The sequence below is a fragment of the Ceratotherium simum genome, chromosome 35, assembly GCF_057802395.1.
Source record: "Ceratotherium simum simum isolate JZ-2026a chromosome 35, ASM5780239v1, whole genome shotgun sequence".
Classification (NCBI taxonomy): Eukaryota; Metazoa; Chordata; class Mammalia; order Perissodactyla; family Rhinocerotidae; genus Ceratotherium; species Ceratotherium simum.
Window position 1 is genome coordinate 9304007 of NC_141934.1, and position 21065 is coordinate 9325071.

A 21065-nucleotide genomic window follows, 5' to 3' on the forward strand; every position below is an offset into this window, starting at 1 on the left:
CACCTCATTTCTTCCTCTGGCAACTTTATGAGGTGGGTGCAGCTCCCCCCACTTGACAGATGAGGAAACTGAGGCTCAGAGAACTGAGTTAACCAGTCCAAGGTCACACAGTGATGGTTTCACCCCCAGAACTCTCGCAGCCAAGTCTACTGCACTTGCGAGGACACAGCCTAGGGACCTTCGGGATTGTTCCAGAAACCAAAAGATGTGTTATGTACGTGGTGTCTGGAGTCAGAGCCTGGATTTGAGTCCCAGCTCAGTCATTTCCTCGCTGTGTGACGTGGATTGGTTACTCAACCTCTCTGAGCTGCAATTTTCTCACGTGTAAAATGTGTTGATAATATTGACCCTGCAGAGCAGTTGTGAGGTTAAACATGAGATGATTGAACTTGCACATTTATCGCGGTGCCTGTCACTTGGAAGAGCACGGTATATGGGGGGCACCATTGTCACTGTTGTCATTGTTTTGGGCCACAGCTTCCGCTTCCTGTGCTGTGTTTCAATCTCAGCCTCTCTGCTGGATGTAAGCACCATTCACACAGATGTTGGACCCAGGCTGACCCAGACTGCCCTAGCCTCTGGGTCCCCCAGCCTCAGCCTGGAGACCCGGGGCAGCGACAGCCTTGCTGGGCAGACCCCCGAGGTATGTTCCTGGTGAGCTGCTGAGGCCTTCTTGCGTTCTCTCCCGCAGTATCTAAGCCTTCATTCTCTAGCAAGGTCCAGCCCCTCTGCAAGGTGCTGGTGAGCGTGGAGAATTGGACAGCCATCGCGCCTGCACTCAGACAGTTCCTGGTCTGAGGGTGACGGACATTCACACACACACTTATGCTGAGAAGACAGTCCCACGAGCACGTCTAACGGAGCCCAGCCCCGACTTGAGGGTCAGGGTGGATGCCCTTGGGGACTACCTGAGGACAGGCCTGGGGGAAACAGACCCACTCAAGCCGCTGGAGTCAGTGGCCTTGCCTCCCCAGGCCTCTTGTTGCCCCTGCTCAGCTGCTTCTCCTCTGTCACAGCCAGCTCTGGTTTTCCCGCTAGGACATCTGCGTCCTGTGGTTGAGAGGTGCCCTTGGCTGCCATCAGGCCTCAGTCCTGCAGCTCCGAGGGTGCAGGGTGTGTGTGTCCAGACCAATTCCTGGGAGAGAGGGTCTGATGGCCCCACCCAGCCGGGTGTCCACTGGCTGAGCCCTGGGGGAGGAGCCTCAGGACTCTGGGCGGTGGCTGAGGCTGGGGGAGGGGCGTCTTCTGTGATAGCGACCCCCTCCTATCTGAGCTTCCTCTGTGACCCTGCCTTCCCTACCTCCGGCCTCCTCAGCTCCCAGGGTTGTAGCCTCAGCCCCTTCCTCTTCTCTCTTGTTCTCCTGTCCCCTATCCAACCTTACCACCACCACCACCACCCCCACCAGAAGATGTATATCTCACCTTCTCTCCCGCACCCACCTGTCACTTTCCTGCTCCTTAGGCCTGACCTCTGGGCAGTTTCAGGTTGGCCATTCCATCTGGATGTCCCAGGAACCCTTCCACCTTGCTGAGCCCGCACACTGTTCTTTGATCCGTTCAGGAGACGTCTAATGGGCACCCGCTGTGCCTGGCCCTTGTTGGACATTCACGATTCACAGGAAGAGAACAACACAGCCAATGCCCTCTTGGAGCTTGCCTTCTTCTGTGTGTTCATTCACAGATTCATTCAACAAACACTTCTCAGGCTGGGGCAGGGGGTGGCACCCACAGTCAAGAAAGCTGTAGTCTGTGCCCCGCAACGAGTTCAGAATGAGCAGAGTCTGTACCAAGTGACAGGTAAGGGTGTGGGTTTTGGAACCAGGCAGCCAGGTTCTGCCTCTTGCCAGCTGTGTGACCTTGGGTGAGTCCTGTCCCCTCTCGGAGCCTCAGTTTCCCCTCTGTAAAATGGGGAAAGTAATGGTACCTACTTTGTAAGGTTGATGTGAGAATTAAAGGAGATGATGTTTGTAAAGAGCACAGCTCAGTTCTGGGCATATACTAAGCCTCAGTAAGTGGTGGCTATGATTCAGAACCACAAATGCTGTCATTGCAGAGGACGGGAAGGGCCATTCTAGGTGGACGAATGCTCAGGGTGGTGGAGGAGCCCAGTGGAGGGGCAGCAAAAATTTCCTGGCAGAGGTGCAGCTGAGCAGGTGGGGCAAAGGACAGAGTGAGCAGCACAGGTAGAACGACATGAGGAGTTACCAGGAGGTCCATACGGCTGCAGCTCAGAGCTGGAGGGTGAGGGAGGAGAGGAGAGAGGCTGCAGAGGGCATGGGGCATCATGCCAGGTGGAGAACTGTACCAGGGAAGGTTCCAAGAAGGGCCTAGGCAGGGCCGACCAGGGTCAGATGCAGTATTTGAAAGCTGCCTCTGCCTAGAGGCTGGATCCGGGGAAGCTGGGGATGGGAGGGTGGTGAGGAGGCAGCTGCCGGCACCTGGGTGCCACCCTGGGTGGGGTGCAGACAGGGCTGGGCCACAGAACTGACTAGGGGGCTCACACCTTTGGCTCCCTGCCCTTGTTCCTGACCGAGCTGGGCCAACAGATGCCTCACCACAAGGTTTCATGCTGGCACCCTCGAGAGCAGCTGAGTATCCCCCCTGCACCTCCAAACCCACCGCTAGCACCCAGGTTGTGGTGCCCATGTGGCTCAGGAAGGTGGGCATTGACTGGTATGGGTAATCATACTAGTACCAGGCTGTGCTCGCTTCTCTCCATGCTGTCCCTACGTTGGTTCCAGGAGGTAGGGACTGTTACTCTCACCTGTTTACAGAAGAGGAAACTGAGGGTTGAGGAGGTTGAGAACCTTGCCTGAGGTTCCATGGCTGCTGAGTGGTGGCACACAGAGTCAGGACTCAAATCCGGGGTTCCCAGTTCCATTGAATGCCCCTGAGTCCCCAAAATCCAAAGGCCAAACCCAGCCCTGCATCATTATTCATTCATTCACTCCATTCATTCATTCATTCATTCATCAACACTCTCGTGAGCCCTGGCTGTGTGCCCGCTGCTCTGTCATGCACTCTGCAGAGGAGGTACGCAGGCAGCAGCCCCTCCACTCCCAGGGGGCTACCCTGTGTGCAAAGGACAGCAGCTTTAGCAGAAGCTGGGTGGTGGGGACCCAGGAGACCAGGGACACCGCCAGCCCCACCCCTTGATGGCATCCACCAGACACAGACGTCTTGTCCCCTTTGAGAACAGCATCTCTTTGGTATCCAGGCAGGTGAGCCAGGTGAGGGCAAGGGGATCAGCCAGCTTGGGGGTTACTGGGTGAAGGATCAGGCAAGTGAAGGAGGCCAATTTGGGGGGACACTGAAACGATATCTTCCAAAGGGCAGCCCCTGGGAGGTTACAAGGGGTTCCATTATCTAGTGAAACGGAGGCTCGGCTGGTAAGTGCCTTCTTACCTTAGACACCCAACAAGGAAGTGGAGCCATGGGTATTCCCACCATGGCCCGAGTTCAGGTCACTCTGTCGCCCTGGGGAGTCCTGGGAGGTGGCCCCTGCCCTGCTCTCCAGGCCTCTGGCACATCCATGATGTGTCCCCTGGGCTGCAGCCCCACATACCGTCCCCCTCGCCAGGCCCCCTGGCCCCCAATGGGCTAGAGCTCTGCCAGCAGAACCAGCGCCTGTGGGTGGAGGACAGGGAGACCGAGATTGGGCAGTTGAAGGAGCAGGTGAGCATCTGTGAGAGAGAGTGGGCTCAACAAACAGACCAGCCAGCGCAGCCAGGAGCCAGTTTTCCCTCTCAGAGTTCACAGTCATGACCACAGCTGTTTCCAGCGTAGACATCTGTGCATCCCTTGGCATTTTCACACTTGGGTTTTTGTCCACTTCTTCCAGCTCGGCAGGTGGAGAGGGCACTATTGTCATCCCCATTGTGCAGATGAGGAAACAGAGGCTCAGGGAAGGCAAGTGACTTGCCCCAAATCACACAACCAGGCCAGCTCATCTGGCTTCCAATATCCTGCTGTACAGTGAGCAGCCCAGGAAAGTGTCCTCTTTCTGGCCCTCCAGCCATGGCTTGGCTGGAACCAAGGTGGATGTCATCCTGGTGCTTCATTACCCCTACTGGGTAGGGGTAATGGCCACATCCACTACTGGGGACCCACCTTAGGAGAGCCACTGTGCCAAGTGCTCCACATTCGTTCACACGGTACATCCGCCCAGCAACTTCCAAAAAGAGACATTATTGTTCTCGTTTTACAGTGGATGGAAAAGAGGCACCAGCAGGTTAAAAAACACCCAAGGCCACACGGCTAGAGCCAGCACTGCAACCCAGGTCCTCTTTCGCTTTTTAAAAATTGAGCTATCATTCGCATATCATAACATTCACCATTTTAAAGTGTAAAATTCGGTGGCTTTTAGTATATTCCCAAGGTTGTGCATCCATCACCTAATTCCAGAACATTTTTTTCACCCCCAAAATAAACTCCATACCCATGAGGAGTCGCTCTCCATGCTCTCCTTCCCAGCCCCTGAGCAACCACTAATCTCCTTTCTGTCTCTATGGATTTGCCTACTCGGGACCTTTCATATAAATGGGATCATACACTACATGGCCTTTTATGTCTGGCTTCTTTCACTTCGCCTAATGTTTTCAAGGTTCAGCCATGTTGTAGCATGTGTTAGTGCTTCATCCATTTGTATAAGTATACAAACATACATTTTGTTTATCCATTCATAGCCCAGGTCCTTTTGCCCCCAAAACTCAGTGCTATTCCAGGTGGTCTCGGGTCCAGCCACATGGCCTTGGGGTCATGGGGGCTGTGGCCTCACTGTCTCGCCGGCACACGCCGACGTTGTCCAGGTCGGTGAATGCATGGCTGAGGAGCTGAGGTGCTACCACATCAGCAAAGGTTCGAGAGGAAGGCTGGCCAAATGGTGTGGACGCTCAAGGCCCCTGGAACTTCCCGGGGGCTGCCAGGGGCTCCTCTCCTGCATCTCAGGGGTTGTGGGTACATTCGGACTTAGAGTGTAAGAATATGGAGATTCCTCAGAGATGGGCCCACTCACCCACTCCTTGGTGTTGATAGGGTTGTTAGCTTTAACAGTATTGACGGTAGTGGTACTATCAATTGTGGAAGCTCAAAACAGGGCCAGCCTGGGGCAGTGGGTGCTAGTTGGGGCAGTGGGTGCACTAGTTGGATCACTTTCCTGAGCACCTACTGTGCACCTGACCTTGACTGGGCCCTTTGTGTGTCTGAGGGTCTGGGAGCTTACAGAATAAGAATCACCAGGGGGCCGGCCTTGTGGCATAGTAGTTAAGTTTGCACGCTCCACTTTGGCAGCCCGGGGTTCATGGGTTCGGATCCCGGGCACAGACCTACACATCGCTTATCAAGCCATGCTGTGGCAGGCATCCCACGTATAAAGTAGAGGAAGATGGGCACGGATGTTAGCCCAGGGCCAATCTTCCTCAGCAAAACGAGGAGGATTGGTGACAGATGTTAGCTCAGGGCTAATCTTCCCCACCAAAAAAAAAAAAAAAAAGAATCACCACTTAGTTCATGTTCATTATCTCATAGCAACCTCACAGCAATAATAGCACGTTTCAGGTAGCTCTCATTTTTACAGATGAGTAAACTGAGGCCTGGAGAAGTAAAATGACTTGTCCAAGGTCACACAGCTACTGACTGAAACCTTGGTCTGTATGATGCTCTAACCTGGGCCTGATATCAAGGCCCTACTCAGACATGTCTTCTTCAGGGAGCCCTCCCTGCCCCCTCTCCAGGCCCTCTCCCCTGCCCCCCTGCTTTGACCTCGCAGGCAGGGACTGTCTGTTGATGCGGCATGTTCCCAGGAGGGCAGGTCTGGCACAGGGCCTGGCACAGAGCCACAAATATTTATCAAAAAGAATGAAAAAATGAATTAAATCTCCCTAATTTGTTTTAAGGAGAGGACACTGAGGCACCCCATCATTCCCTGGGTCCTCTGACCCTCCCACCATCTGGAACAGACACAACCAGCTGGCTCATTCATTCATTCATCCAACAAGTAACATGTGAATGAGACAGTGCTAAAGTGAATTGGTTCCAGTTCTGGATCTGATGGAGAGTCAGAGCAGAACAGGCCAGCACCGGCTGGATCAGGCCCGTCCTCAAAGGAGGTCAGGGAATATGGGAGGTGTTCCCTGGAGGACAGAGCAAGGAGAGTTAGAAGGCTAGTTAAGAGCATGGACTTGGGACCAAAGAGTCCTGTGTTCAATCCTGCGTCTGTCACCTACCAGCTGAGTGGCTCCAGGGAGATCATGTGGGGGAAGCACTGGCACAGGGCGTGTGTCATCCTCCTGTGGGCAAGGGTAAAGAATAGGACAGCCACGGCTGATTCTAGAATAGCAAACATGGAGGGCAGTTGCTCCTATGGCAACAGCTCAGTCCTGTGGGGAGCTCCGGGAGGACAGCAGCTCTGGAGACCCCCAAGGATGGGGCTGCTGTTGGGGGTCTGGTCGTAGGGCTCTCCCAGGACCTGGTGGAGAAGTGAGGTATTAGCTGGGCCTTGCAGAGGGGGCTCAGAGAGTTTGGTGAGGAGCAAATGGGAAGCTCCTGGGGGCAGAGGCTGGCTATGGGCCTGCCGGGATGCGGTGGCAGAAGCTGCTGGCCAGGGGAGGCGAGAACGCCTGTGCAGCCCCCGGGACAGCCTGGCCTGGCTGGGGAGCTGGGCAGGCAGCTTTCTGGGCACCTGGCAGGCCTGAGTGCAGCTGCAGTGACCTGGCTCCTGTAGCAGGCGACCTGAGCCTGTCATGAAATTGGAGTCCTCAACCCAGGCAGCATTTCACCTCCTGCTTCAGCAGGGATTTACCCAGAGGATGGAGAGCCAGGACTGTGGGATCAAACGGAGTGTGGTTCAAGTCCCAGCCACAGATAATGATGCATTAGTCTGGAACAACGATTGATATCCACAGTGTGCTCCCTGGGTGCCAGGCATTGGGCTCTACCTCCTTTGGTTCTCGTGGCAGTCCTGTGGAATGGGCATCAGAGGAGACAGAGGCACAGAGAGGGCAAGTGACTTGCTCAGGGTCACACAGCTAGAAACAGCAGAACCTGGGTCCAAGCCAAGGTCCGTGTGATTCTGGGCTGGGCTCTTCCCAGCTGTACTATCTCCCTCCCAGCTCAGCTCCTTTCCAGCTGTATGAGCCTCTATGTCCTCACCTATGAAATGGGAATGACAACTGGGCCTACCCCATGGGGTTATCATGCAGATTAAGGGAAACAGTCCAATTAAATGATTTTTGTGTGGAGTCTGGCACATGATGAGTTCTTGGCAAATGGCACCACCATCATCATTGCCACTATCATCACCATTGTTACTGGTAGGCCGGAAGCCACCTGAATGATCATCCAGTCCAGCCTCTTCATTGTAAAGATGGGGAAACTGAGGCCTGAGCAGGGATCAGTGGATCACACAGTTGCTAAGCAGTGAAGGAGTAACAGAAATCCTCGTGAGGCTGAGACCTGCCACCTCCAGCCTCCCCACCCGTGTGATGACAGCCTCAGGCCTTCCCATGAGCGTAGCCCCGGTGGGGGTTCCAGGTAGCACTGACCCAGCTTCATACTCCCAGCGGCCCACGGTGGAGCAGATGGAGCCACAGCACCAAGAGTCCCTCCAGGGGCAGCTGGCTGCCTTGCACAGAGAATTTGCCCTGCTCAACTTTGGAGACCCCCACGCCTCTACCCTGGATTCTTCCTACCTCCCAGCACCCTCTGACACCTGTAGGGACATCACTGCCTTCCTGGACATGGCCTCAGAGCCCCCTGGTGGCCATCCAGGGCCCGAGCTGCAGAGTCTGGGTGTCAGGAAGTCCAGCTCAGCCCCAGCGGGGACCCCAGCTCATGTGCGCCTCTTTACCCAACTGAGTTCTGGAGCGGGGTCCCAACCTGGAAGCCGAGGCCCAAACCCTGCTCCTGGGGGGCACGTAACCCCATCCTGGTGGGCGGTTAATACCCACCGGCAGAGTCCCTTCACCAGATTTTGTCCCTGAGGTGCCCCAGTGCTGGGATGCCTACTCAACAAAGTAGCCCCTATGATACAGAGGATCTGATGTTTATGTAGGATTCTGGGTTCTTTTTGTTCTGTTTGGCCCATGAGTCAGCAGGTGACTGCAGCTTTTTGTTGTCGGCCCCAGCTTGGGAAAAGTCCGTCCTCCTCCAGCCGCTGATAGCCACAGGGCAGTTAGGAAAGCTGGACTTGGAGCAGGAGGACCCGATGCTAACGGCCTTTGAGGCCCTGAGCTCTAAGTTCCCATCTGCTCTGAACCAATGTCTCCCCTGATTCAGTCAGGGTTCAAGCGGAAACTCCAGGCCATAGAGACTAAGAGGTTGTCACAGGCGTCTGAATTTAGGCGATTGTGGGAGCTGCGTAAGCAATCTCTGGAAGGCTGTAGTCCTTGAGTCTGACGCTGGAGCTTGAAGCCACAGGGCAGGCTGCTGGGAAGGACAGAGGGATGTAATGTGGGGGAGGGTGAGAACATTCTGGAATCCACAGGCACGAGCTGAAGCCCATGCAGACACACTGAAACCCAGGTCAGTACTTGCTGCTGCCAACCTTGGTGGTGTGCATGGAGGTCTGGGAGACGCCAGGGCCCTTCCTTGCAGAGCTAAACACACATACCCAGCCTAGGAGTGGAAGCTGAGGGCCCATCTCTGGGCAGCTGGGGCAGTGGCAGGCCTGCCCCTGCCTCACACCGACAAAATGAGCCAGCCAATCTGCTCCAGCTTGTGTGAGCTACAGAAAGGGCAGCTGCCTCACTTCTGCCCTCCAAATCTTGCACAAGAACCTCTCTTGTGGCCGGCCTAGGGAAGGAAATTCTGAAAAGTATCGTTCAGTCTAGCCAAATGGACACGTTAGAGATCCACCACGGCTTCTGAGGCATCCATCGTGAACTAGCTCTTCTAGTTCATTCACGTCCCCCTGCCCTCCCTATCTCCCATTATCCATCAGAGAAAAGAGCCCCAGCCTTCGGGGCCCACAGACCTGGGCTGAAACTCTCCATCTACAAGGCCATTTACAAACTGAGCCTTGAGCCTCAGTTTCTCCATCTGTAAACAGGGATAATAATAGTACCCAGCCTGCAGAGGTAACATGAGGATTAAAGATAATGCACAGAACATACCCAGGATGGTGTGTCCAGGTAACCTAGTTAATATTAACCTGAAGAAAGCATAATTCATAAATGTAATCTGCACTTAATAAAATCATGATCCCAGAGGTAATTTATTTAGAAAAGTGGTTGATTCCAGTGCTGGAGCAGAGAAACTACAAGAAGAGCCTGGAAACATCTTGAGTAACCAAGAAAGTAAGGAAGAAATGAAAAAAAGTGATGAGGGCTTGTTGAAAGGAGCCACCCTGAAGGAATTCCCAAGGACCAAAGCTGGAAACAATGATCAACAAAGTAAATGACGATAGAATTGGAGTATAACTCGGAATAAAACGTTCATGAGTTCATACAGATAATAAATCATTGCATTTAAATAAATAACTAATTGAATATGGATATAAATAAATAATAGAATACATTAATGAGGAAGAAAGGGCAGCTCTTCCTTACAGCAGAATTCCGATTAATAAATGTGGCAAGAATGAGAGAATAGAAAAATCATCATTAGGGCCGGCCCCGTAGCTTAGCAGTTAAGTGCGCGCACTCCGATGCTGGCGGCCCGGGTTTGGATCCCAGGCGCGCACTGACGCACCGCTTCTCTGGCCATGCTGAGGCCGCGTCCCACATACAGCAACTAGAAGGATGTGCAACTATGACATACAACTATCTACTGGGGCTTTGGGGGAAAAATAAATAAATAAAATTATAAAAAAAAAAAAAAAAGAAAAATCATCATTAGGCAAACACCATAGTAATAATTGTTGCAGGCAAGAACCATAGAGGGAGGCTAAAATTAGTGGAAAAAATGTGATATGAAAAAGGATTTTGCATAGTCTCAAAGTATTTCCCCACAAGATATTCATTAATTACAAAGGAAAAATAGTAACTTGACAGTGGAGAAACATTGCATACATAATCTCGAGCAAATGACCTTGGTTGACATCACCAGTAACAAGATACATCAAAATCACGTATCATGTGTCCCCTGATATGATGCACCGAGAAGGGCACATCACTTTTGTGGTATTGCCAAAAATGCATAATGCTTAAAGTTGATAAATCAAAGGAAAGACAGAGAAACTGTCACAGACCAGAGGAGTCTAAAGGGACATGATGACAAAATGTAATGTGGGATCCTGGATTGGATCCTGACACAGAAAAGAGACATTAGTGGGAAAACTGGTGAAATCTGAATAAAGTCTGTAGTTTAATCAACAGTATTGTATCAACCATTTTGATTCCTGGTTTTGATCACTGTACTGTGGTTAGATAAGACGTTAACATTAGAGGAACCTGGGTGAATGGCAAATGGGAACTCTCTCTGCTATTTTTGTAACTTCTCTGTACGTCTAAAATTATTTCAAAATGAAAAGTTTAAAATAATTTTGCAGATTCAAAAAGAAGTACAGTGAGGGGCCGGCTCAGTGGTGTAGTGGTTAAGTTCGTGTGCTCAGCTTTGGCAGCCCAGGGTTCCCAGGTTTGGATCCCAGGCGCAGACATACGTACCACTCCTCAAGCCATGCTGTGGCGGCGTCCCACGTATAGGATGGAGGAGGATGGGCACAGATGTTAGCTCAGGTCTAATCTTCCTCACCAAAAAAAAAAGGACAGTGAAAATCTCCTTTCCACCCCTGTCCTTCAGCCGCCCAGGTCGCTTCCCCACAGGCATCAATGTGATCAGTTTCTTGTGTTTCCTTCCCGCACAGTCTATGTGTATGCAGTAGCTAGTCTCAATTGTATCCATGTTGTTTTATCTGTTTGTCATCTTGGCCTCTGACTTCCACGTTCCTCAAATGCCTGGTGATCCTTGGCTGCTTCCTCAGCCTTACGGGATGCACTGACAGCTGAGTGACAGCTCTGACGGGGTGGCTTGTCCACTGTGGTCCTCTCTGCCGGGATCCCTGTTTCCTCCCTGTTTTTACTATGATTACCCCCTCCACCGGGGGGTGTTCCGTGGCCCTTTGTCTTACTGCTTTCTGAGAGTAAACCTCAGTCTTCTGCTGGAGGAAGGAGTGGACATATGGCCGACGGTCAAAACTGGGGAAGGATCTGGGGGTGTCTAACTCTTTTTCAGACTTTCTATCAATCTTTCAAATTTTAGTCCATTCTTAACCCCTACTTCCAGAAGTTTCTGGTGCCACCAGTTCCTGAATCTTCGGGGTTCTGCAGTATAACTGGGTTGCCTCTTGGCTTCCCTCCTTGTGGCTTAGGATTCAGCTAAGTTGGTAACCTTTTATCCATTTGCTTTCCTGCTTCCAGTGTTGTCACTATTGTCTCCTTTCTTGTTCTCCTTGCTCTTGTGGATTTATACCTTTAAAAAATCACTTTAGTCACAGTGAGATATCACTTCACATGCATTAGTATGGCTATTATTAAAAAAGTCCAAAAAACAGAAAATAAGTGTTGATGAGGACGTGAAGAAACTGGAACCCTTGTGCACTGCTGGTGGGACTGCAAAAGGGTGCAGCTGCTGTGGAAAACAGTATGGTGGTTCTTCAAGAACTTAAACATCAAATTACCATATGATCCAACAATTCCATTTCTTGGTGTATAACCTAAAGAATTGAAAGCAGGGACTTGAGGGCTGGCCCCGTGGCTTAGCGGTTGGGTGCGCGCGCTCCGCTGCTGGCGGCCCGGGTTCGGATCCCAGGCGTGCACCGACGCACTGCTTCTCTGGCCATGCTGAGGCCGCGTCCCACATACAGCAACTAGAAGGATGTGCAGCTGTGACATACAACTATCTACTGGGGCTTTGGGGGAAAAAAATAAATAAATAAAATTAAAAAAAAAAAAAGAAAGCAGGGACTTGAACAGATATTTGTACACCAATGTTTGTACAGCATTATTCACAATAGTCAAAAGGTGGAAGCAACCCAAGTGTCCATCGATGGATGAATGGATAAATAAAATGTGGTATATCCATACAATGGAATATTATTCAACCATTGCCATTGAAGACATTAAGCTAAGTGAAATAAGCCAGACACAAAAGGACAAATATTATATGATTCCACTTATATGAGGTACCTAGAATAGTCAAATCCACAGAGACAGAAAGAATGGTGGTTTCCAGGGGCTCAGGGGAGGGGGAAATGGAAAGTTAGTATTCAAAGGGTTTAGAGGGCCGGCCCTGTGGCTTGGTGGTTAAGTGCGCGCGCTGCGATGCTGGCGGCCCGGGTTCGGATCCCGGGTGCGCATCGAGGCACCACTTCTCCGTTCATCCTGAGGCCGAGTCCCACATACAGCAACTAGAAGGATGTGCAGCTACGACACACGCTGCACAACTATCCACTGGGGCTTTGGGGGGAAAAAATAAAATAAATAAAATCTTAAAAAAAAAAAAAGAAAAAAAAAGGGTTTAGAGTTTCATTTTTGGAAGATGAAAAGAGTTCTGGAGATGGATGGTAGTAATGATTGCACAACAATGTGAATGTACTTAATGCCACTGAAGCGTACACTTAAAATGGTTAAAATGGTAAATTTTATGTTACATATATTTCATTAAAATTCCAGAAAATGAACAGCCACATGCAAAAGAATGAAAGTACGCCATTATCTTTCGCCATACACAAAAATTAACTCAAAATGGTTCAAAGACTTGAAGGTAAGACCTGAAACCATAAAACTCCTAGAAAAAAATATAGGGAATACACTCTTTGACGTCGGTCTTAGAAGGATCTTTTCAAATACCATGCCTACTTGAGCAAGGGAAACCAAAGAAAAAATAAACAAGTAGAACTTCATCAGACTAAAGAGCTTCTGCAAGACAAAGGAAACCAGGAACAAAACAAAAAGACAACCCACCAACTGGGAGAAAATATTTGCAAATCATATATCTGACAAGGGGTTAATCTCCAAAATATATAAAGAACTCACACAACTCAACAACAAAAAAACAAACACCCCTATCAAAAAATGGGCAGAGGATATGAACAGACATTTTCCCAAAGAAGATATACAGATGGCCAATAGGCATATGAAAAGATGTTCAACATCACTAATCATCAGGGAAATGCAAATCAAAACTACATCGAGATACCACCTTACACCCATTGGAATGGCTATAATCACCAAGACTAGAAATAACAAGTGTTGGAGAGGATGTGGAGAAAAGGGAACCCTCATACACTGCTGCTGGGAATGCAAACTGGTACAGCCACTTTGGAAAACAGTATGGAGATTTCTCAAAAAATTAAAAGTAGAAATACCACATGACCCAGCTATCCCACTACTGGGTATTTATCCAAAGAACTTGAAATCAACAATTCAAAGAGACGTATGTACCCCTATGTTCATTGCAGCATTATTCACTATAGCTAAGAAGTGGAAGCAACCCAGGAACCCATTGACTGATGACTGGTTAAGGAAGATGTGGTATATGTGTACAATGGAATACTACTCAGCCATAAAAACAGACAAAAATCATCCCAATCACAACGACGTGGATGGGCCTTGAGGGTATGATGTTAAATGAAATAAGCCAGTCAGAGAAAGACACACACCATATGATTTTACTCATTTGTCGAAGATAAACTAATACATGGACAAAGAGAACAGATTAGTGGTTACCAGAGGGGAAGGGGGTGGAGGTAGGCATAAGGGGTAAAGGGGCGCATTTATATGGTGACTAACAAATGATAATGTACAACTGAAATTTCACAATGTTTTAACTATTATGACCTCAATAAAAAAAATTCTAAAATTCCCTTACTTTTGTTTTAGTGGGATTTCAGAAAGGTGTGGAGTTACATACACATGTTGAATTCACTCCCTTACCCAGAAGTTTCAGGAGTTAAATACCTAAAGTTAAACTGCTAACTAAATAGTTGAACTAAATATTTAGATAAACTAAAAAGGTAAACTAAATAACTAAAGTTAAACTATTTAACTAATAGTTAAATAACTAAAATAACTAAATTTAAAGAGTGTTTTATTTGCCAGGTGTAGAGTCCATTTTCTGATTTTATTATTGGTTTCTAGCTTTTTAGATTGTGATCAAAGACTGATGTATGAACTCCAATTCTACTGTATTGGAGTTTATTGACATTTTCTTTGTGCCTCAATTTATGCCTTTGAATAATTTTTAAAGCTCCCATTGAAGGAGGGTTTATAGGTTGCCAGGCACTATACATAAATTCTACAATTTAATCTCTTTAGCAACTTTGCATGGAGGCCCAATCAGCTGGAAAGTGGGGTCCAGCTGAAGATTTGAACCTGGGTGTGGTTCAGAGCTTGGGCCTTTTTGATTGCACCAGTGGAGGGCGGTTCAGCCCTCTCAGGGGAACCTGAGAAGGGAGAGCAGAGCCCTTCAAGAGGCAGCCTATGGCAGAACTGGGGCCACAGGGGAGTGAACAGAATTTTGCTCCTGGGAAGACCAGGGATGGTGTAATGAGAGCATTTGCAGCAGGAAAGAATGGAGGCAGAGGAGAGGTCCCTGGCAGCCTCTAGGCCCCTCTGCCCTGGAGTCTGTGCCAGGTCCCACCTGAACGGGAAGGATATGGAGCTGCCCACCCTCAGCAGGTCTGGGGCTGGTGTTGTTAGTGAGGGTACAGACAAAATCACTCCTGCCTCCTTCCGGAAAGGATCTGAGGCAACTTTTAGAAGTTTGTAAGATAAAAACAACAAAAACAGAAAGCAGGGCCAGCCCCGTGGCTTGGTGGTTAAGTGCACGCACTCCGATGCTGGTGGCCCGGGTTCGGATCCCGGGCACGCACCGAGGCACCACTTCTCCGTCCATCCTGAGGCCGAGTCCCACATACAGCAACTAGAAGGATGTGCAGCTATGACATACAACTATCTACTGGGGCTTTGGGGGGAAAAAATAAATAAATAAAAAAAATCTTTAAAAAAAAAAAACAAAAACAAAAAAAACAAACAAAAACAGAAAGCAAACATAAATTGAAGTAGAGTAATAGCGATAAGAAGAAGAATCTAGAAAGAAGGTTGGGACGGAGAAAGGCATGCTATCGGCTGCCTGTGCAACACTTACACCGAAAGGTCAGGGGCAGTTAATGTCACCAGTGCGCCCTCTAGTGGGCATAGATGGAAAAAACCACTTAATTTGTTCAACGTGTATTTATTAGGCACCCGTTTGGATGGAGGGTGGGAAAGACATGCTCTGAGATTCTGTGTGTCAGCAGGTCCCCGGTCATTTCTTGACACCACAAGAACTCCCAACCTTCCTCTGATTGGATTAAACGTCATGAGGCAGGTAAGGGTGGGATGAGGGGGAAAGCATGGGCCCTGCAGTCTTCAGCTCTGGCCTTGCCTCTCAGCTTGGTCCATTGTTGCCTCCTGAAGTTGGAAAAGTTCCTTAGCTTCTCAGGGCCTCAGTGTGCTCATCTGTAAAGTGGGAGTTCCATAGTGCCCACCTCTTGGGAATAGTGAGGGTTAAATGAAGTGATGGGTGTCAAGGGCATACAATGGTGCTTGGCACATGTTGGGTACAGAGTTCTCAGGAAGGAGAAACTGAGGCCCAAAGAGGTGGACAGGCCTGTCCGTCATCAGCCAGCTCAATAGGGCAGGGTAGAAAATGAATAGGACTTGGAGAAAAGTTTAAAAACTTCCTCCTCCAATCAGGAGGTGACATTACTGTTAGTAATGGTATATCTGTTGGGACAAGTCTGTTCTCTCTCCAAGTGGACTTGGCCATCACTGGCTCTGCTCCATCCTGGAGCAAAGAGCTCCTCCTGGGCCAGGGGCTCAGAGGTCTGAGGCAGGCCACACATGCCCCAGGTGGGACTTTTCTAGACAGTGTTGGACAGTGAGTGTGACTCAGGCAGTGTGGCCAGCTGGGTTGGAGATGGGGGTAGAGAGGGAAGCCCCCTGAAAGCCCCCCTTCCCTGCTTCCATCTCCCACCTCTGCAAGCTGTAATTATTCAGCCTTTGGCATTGAGTTGTGCCTCTTCTTATTAGTATTATATTTTTAGCTCTTCTGCCAGGCTGAGCTGTGAGAGAGGAGGCCAAGGCCTACAGGGAAGTGAGGAAAATCAGCTCTGCCCACTGGCCTAAGTTTTCTCATCTTTACTTGGGGACAGTCACAGAACCCCAAATTGTTGAGAGAGTTCAGTGAGTTAATATGGGGAAGAGCCTAGCACAGTGACTCTTCATGGTAACTATTAGTAGTAGTAATATCATCCTTCACAGTTCCTGCTGGATGTCACCTCCTCCAGGAAGCCATCCCTGACTTTCCCAGGATGAGTTTGGTGCCCAAGTCTCCTGCACATCCCTGGTCCTTCTGGGCTGTGTTATAATTGCCCCTTTAATTGTTCCTCTCCCAAGGAGAGGTTGTGCCACATCTTGTTCACTGTTGTATCTCCAATATGGCTGGCTCAGGTAAGAGGCACAGACATATTTTAGGTGAATGAGTGGGACTTATGAGAGCACGTATGCTGTGGCTCTGGGACCAGACCATCAGCTTTGCCACTCGGACATTGTTTGACTTCAGCTCTTGGAGTTGCAGCTCCCCTCCACTCCCCAAATAAAATGGGGCTGATGTGAGGAGCAAATGAGACCCCCTGTGCACCACCTAGCACACTACAGGTGCTCCATAAACATCCATTGCTGTTCTGCAATTTCATATTAAATGCCCCCCACTTGTCCACACCTCCCCTGCTCCCTCCAACCCCAGGGGGAGCTTCAGTGCCTGCTCTGGACTCCCATAGTCCCCAATACCTCCCCTATCACAGCACCAACCACATTTGTGCCTGCTGCTCTGTCACCCTCCCTGGACAAACTGATGGTTCAGCAAGGGCAGGGCCTTTGCCTCACCTGTGTGACTATCCAACACCCAGCCCAGGGTCTGGTTCAGAGCAGGGGCTTGGGAAATGCTTTCTGAAGGACCCAGACGTCTGGCTCCCTTGCCTTCCTGTCTCTGCACTGACCTCTCTGGTTTGCCCTTTCTTTCCATCTCAGCCTCTGCAACTCTGTCCTCACTGGGCAAGGCCTAGCACAAATGCCACCTTCCCCAGAACATCCTTCTTGAGCAAACTGATGCTGTGACTTCTGTCTCCTTGGAACTCTTAAAGCTCTGACTGCTTTTACCACCAACTTGCCACTTTCACATAAGCTCTCCAGCTTGGTACCTTTAGGTTTGCTGGTTTGTTTTGTTAGATAATCCTTCTCTTTCCATGTTACATTCCCAGTGAAATCTTGTTTTTCATTGAGGCTGATGGCATTTGCCAACATTGATCATTAGGGAAAGGTGGTTCCTCCAGACAGCTGTGCATAGCATGTGGAACATGACGCATGCATACAAAATCACTCTATTTGTTTTCTGCCTACTTCAGAAAAGGATTTAAAAATGGAATAAGGTCTGTAAATTTAGTTAATGGTATTATACCAATGCCGATTTCCTGGTTTTGATGTTGTACTACTAGTATATAAAATGTCACTATTGAAGGAAACTGGGTGAAGGCACCCTATGTATTATTTTTGCAATTTCCTGTAAGTCTATAATGATTTAAAAATAAAACCTTTTATAAAAAGGATTTGAGGCAGGTTAAACATATAAAAACTACATTGAATATTAAAACAATAATATCGAGATTAGACAGGACATACAGACTTGGCTTTGCAAGCTTATTTATTAATAAGTTTTATAATATTATAAGATTGGTAGCAACCTAAGTGTACAACTGTAGGGATTGTTTTTGAGAACAGTGATACCATCCATACAGTGGAATACCATGCAGGTATTGGAAAGCACCAAACAGAAATGTATTTATTGTTTTGGGAAAGCTTTACCAACATCTTAGTGAGTTAAAAATACTGAATGATATGTCAAGTCCTGAAGGATATTCACCAAAATATTAAAAATGATTGTCTCGGGGCGGTGGGATTGCAGATGATTTTTTATCTTCTTTTTGCTTGCTAGTATATTGCCATTCCTCTACAATGCAAATATTATTTTCCTAGTAAAACATTTTTAAAGAGTAGCAATAAAATAATGTTTTACGGGGGATGATCAAAAATTATCTAGAAGGAGAAGAAAGTTAATAGTACCAGAGCCGGGAGTGAGATGGCTATTGCACTTGAAGTCGTGGCAGACCCAGCAAAAGGAGAAATGGGATATTGTGAAGTTCTTGGAGAGTGCGATGTTTTCACCTCTAGCGTGGAATACCCAAAGGGCTGCACTGAAGGGCAGGGAGCGCTAGACTAGATTTACAGCTCTAGTTTTGACTCTTCCATTCATACGGTAAGTGATCTTGAGCAAAATCCTGCCCCTCTCAGAGCCTCAGTTTTCCCGTCTATAACAGAAGGGAGATGGACCTCAGAGTCTCCACGACCTTTTCCATCTCCATCACGCGAAATTACTTAGCGGTGAGGGGGCTAATTTGCCTAACCACGCTGCGGGAGACAGCGGCGGAGCAGCGCCGCGGCCGGCGAGAGGTTAATCCGGTCGGCCCCGCCCCGCGGGCACCACCCCCCCGCCCGGGTCGCACCCTTGACCCCGCCCCCAGGCCGTGCGTCCACCGGAAGTGCCCGCGCGCGGGCAGCTCACTTCCGCCCGGCAGGTGACAGCCGCGGGGCTCGAGCGGCCGGCCGCACGGGCGCACCGGGAGAGCAGGGGGAGGAGGCCGCGGACATTTTCCTGCCGAGCCGCGCCGCGCTGTGGCGCCGGGAGCCGTGCGGACCTGCGGGTGAGGAGGCGGGGAGTTCGACGAGGCTGGAGGAGAAGTGGGGCGGGGAGGCGGGGGTCTGAGGTGAGGGCGTTGCGGGGTCAGAGGTCACGGAGAGGACGTGGGGCTGGAGGGGCGAGAGAGGCTTCCCGGGCCCCGACGAGGCGGAAGGACTGCGGGTTCATTCATTCGCACCCGCTTGGCCGCTGCCCGCAGCCCAGCCGCCCCAGGTCCGCAGCCCCACCTGGGGCGCCCTCCCGGAGAGACGGCTAGACTTAGGCCCCGCGGAGCCCGCCCCTGGCCGCAGGGGAAGCTCCTCTTCGGTCCCGGTTTTCCCCTTCACACTTATCCCCTGGGGCCTCTTCGTTCCGGCCTTATCTCTCTGCCACGGTTCGAAAAGGAAAAAAAACTGCAAGAAACAGCCCTACGCCGCCTGCTCCGGGGCACGCTGGGGCTTGGTCTGTCCGTTGGCGCCCCACGGACGAGTTAGCTGGGGACACCTGTAATAATGCTAAAAACACCGACGAAAATGCCAGCTGCTGCGTGTTGAGCTCCTACTGTGTACCAGGCGCTGTGCTAAGCGCTTTAGTACAGTGCCACGTTTAAACTTCACAGCAGCCCTTGTGAGGTAGCTACGGTTGTTATCCCCATTTTATCCACGGGGAAACTGTGGCACAGGGAGGTTAAATCACACGTATAAGGTCAATCAGGTAGTATAGACAAGAACCAGGGTTTCTACCCCGGCTTGCAGAGACCAGCAAAGTGCAGAGACAGCAGAGAGGCTGGAGCAAGGTTGGGATGAAGGGGCTATATAATATCTTTAGCCATTATGTGTATTTGCATCTATGTAAAGATGTAGGCTTATTGCTTCTCGTCTAGTCTTCATAAGGGGTATTTGACTCACTTTCTTTAGGATGAAACAATCCTGCAGGCTGTTGGTGTAAGTGATTACGTTTCAGGGCAAGCGTGGAAGTTTTTCCTGACTATTGGGAACTGTGAGACACAAAGCAGGCTATCCATGAAGCTAGTTTGAGAGTATCTAGAACCTCTCTTGAGAGTAGTTGAGCTGCATTCCTTTTGGATTGAAGAGAAGAACCACATGACCTCTAGGGGCTCTTGTAGCCCTAGGTTCTTGAAGGACGTTCTCAAGGGAAGGGTCTGTGTCTCTCTGAGAAAAGTGCAGGCCCCATGGCTTCTTGGCTAGGGAAAGCACATCTTGCCTGGGAGGTGGTGAGGTGGTTTGATGGCCGGAGGGCTAGGTTCTGTGAGTCTGAGCCTTATTCCTTTGCAGACATTCACTAGCTCCAGTTCTGCCTCAGTTTCCCTGAGAGCAGCACAAGGGAGACCTGCTGCCTTCCTACCCACTCTTGGGTGTTGTAAGCCTTAATGAACTCGTGAAGGTTTCCACGTGCTTCTGAAGAAAGCTGTGATGTAAATATTACTGTAGTGCCTTTTTTTTTTTAACTCTATGATCTGTTCTCCTAGTTCCATTGAATTCACAGAACCTTAATATTGTCACCTTATCCCCATCCTTCCAAGGGAGGATTTGAGATGAAGCTACTTGTCACAAATGGTAGGAACGTGAGCAGAGCTCAGAGCATCTGGCTCCCTGTCCTGAGTTGAGCCCACCAGGCTCCTCCGACCTCTTAAAAACTGACGTGAAGAGCAGCTTCACTAGTTTCAAAGAATCAGATCCCTCAGAAGTTGTGTAGAGATTATCTGTTGAGTGTGGGTTGAGCAGAGGCTTCTCCCTGAGCAACCTGAAGAGCTCAGAGGTACACGCAAAAGATTCCCTTTCTCCCCCTCGCTCAGCCCTGGGTTCTGATCCCAGCTCAGCAGCTTCGTGATAGTGGGACCCAGACAACTTACTTAGACTGGGCCTCTACTTCAGCTCTAAAATAATGATCACCACCTTCCCCCTCTCCTCCCAACACTGGTGCGTGTGGGGGTTAGATGAGGAAGTTTGTGCAGAGCCTGTTAATGTTGCGGTGGGAGCCTTGATCGTAGGCAGTTGATGCCTGCTGAGGGTCTATGTCTGAGGAAGGCTGTCTACCCTGGTTTGTGGGGTGTTACTTCCTTCCGCAGACAGAGACCTTTGTGTACACAGGACTTCTCCCACCCTTCTCGTTTCACTTCCTAAAAGTTTGTCAGAACAAGTTCAGTCCATTGGTCCTGCTGGCTTTCGGCTTGGACTTTCATCTTTTTCTAGTCATCCTCTGAAACTGTTGCGTATCTTGACTGCTCACTTCCCAGAAAACCCGCATGCCTGGCACCAAAGCCTGATGTGCTGACACTGAGCAAACATGGCTTGGGTATGGGTTTTGCACTTTGGTGTATTTCTGAAAGCTGA

At 49.7% G+C, this 21065-nt stretch overlaps 1 protein-coding gene across 1 annotated transcript in view; it reads left to right on the forward strand.

The window, feature by feature from the left end:
* The first annotated feature begins 18597 nt into the window (after positions 1-18597).
* AP1B1 (adaptor related protein complex 1 subunit beta 1) overlaps positions 18598-21065 on the forward strand; it is a 50869-nt gene continuing 48401 nt past the window's right edge. Inside the window, exon 1 of the mRNA XM_087423992.1 lies at positions 18598-18736. The gene's annotated coding sequence lies outside the window, so the exon portion shown is untranslated. The remainder of the gene's footprint in view (positions 18737-21065) is intronic.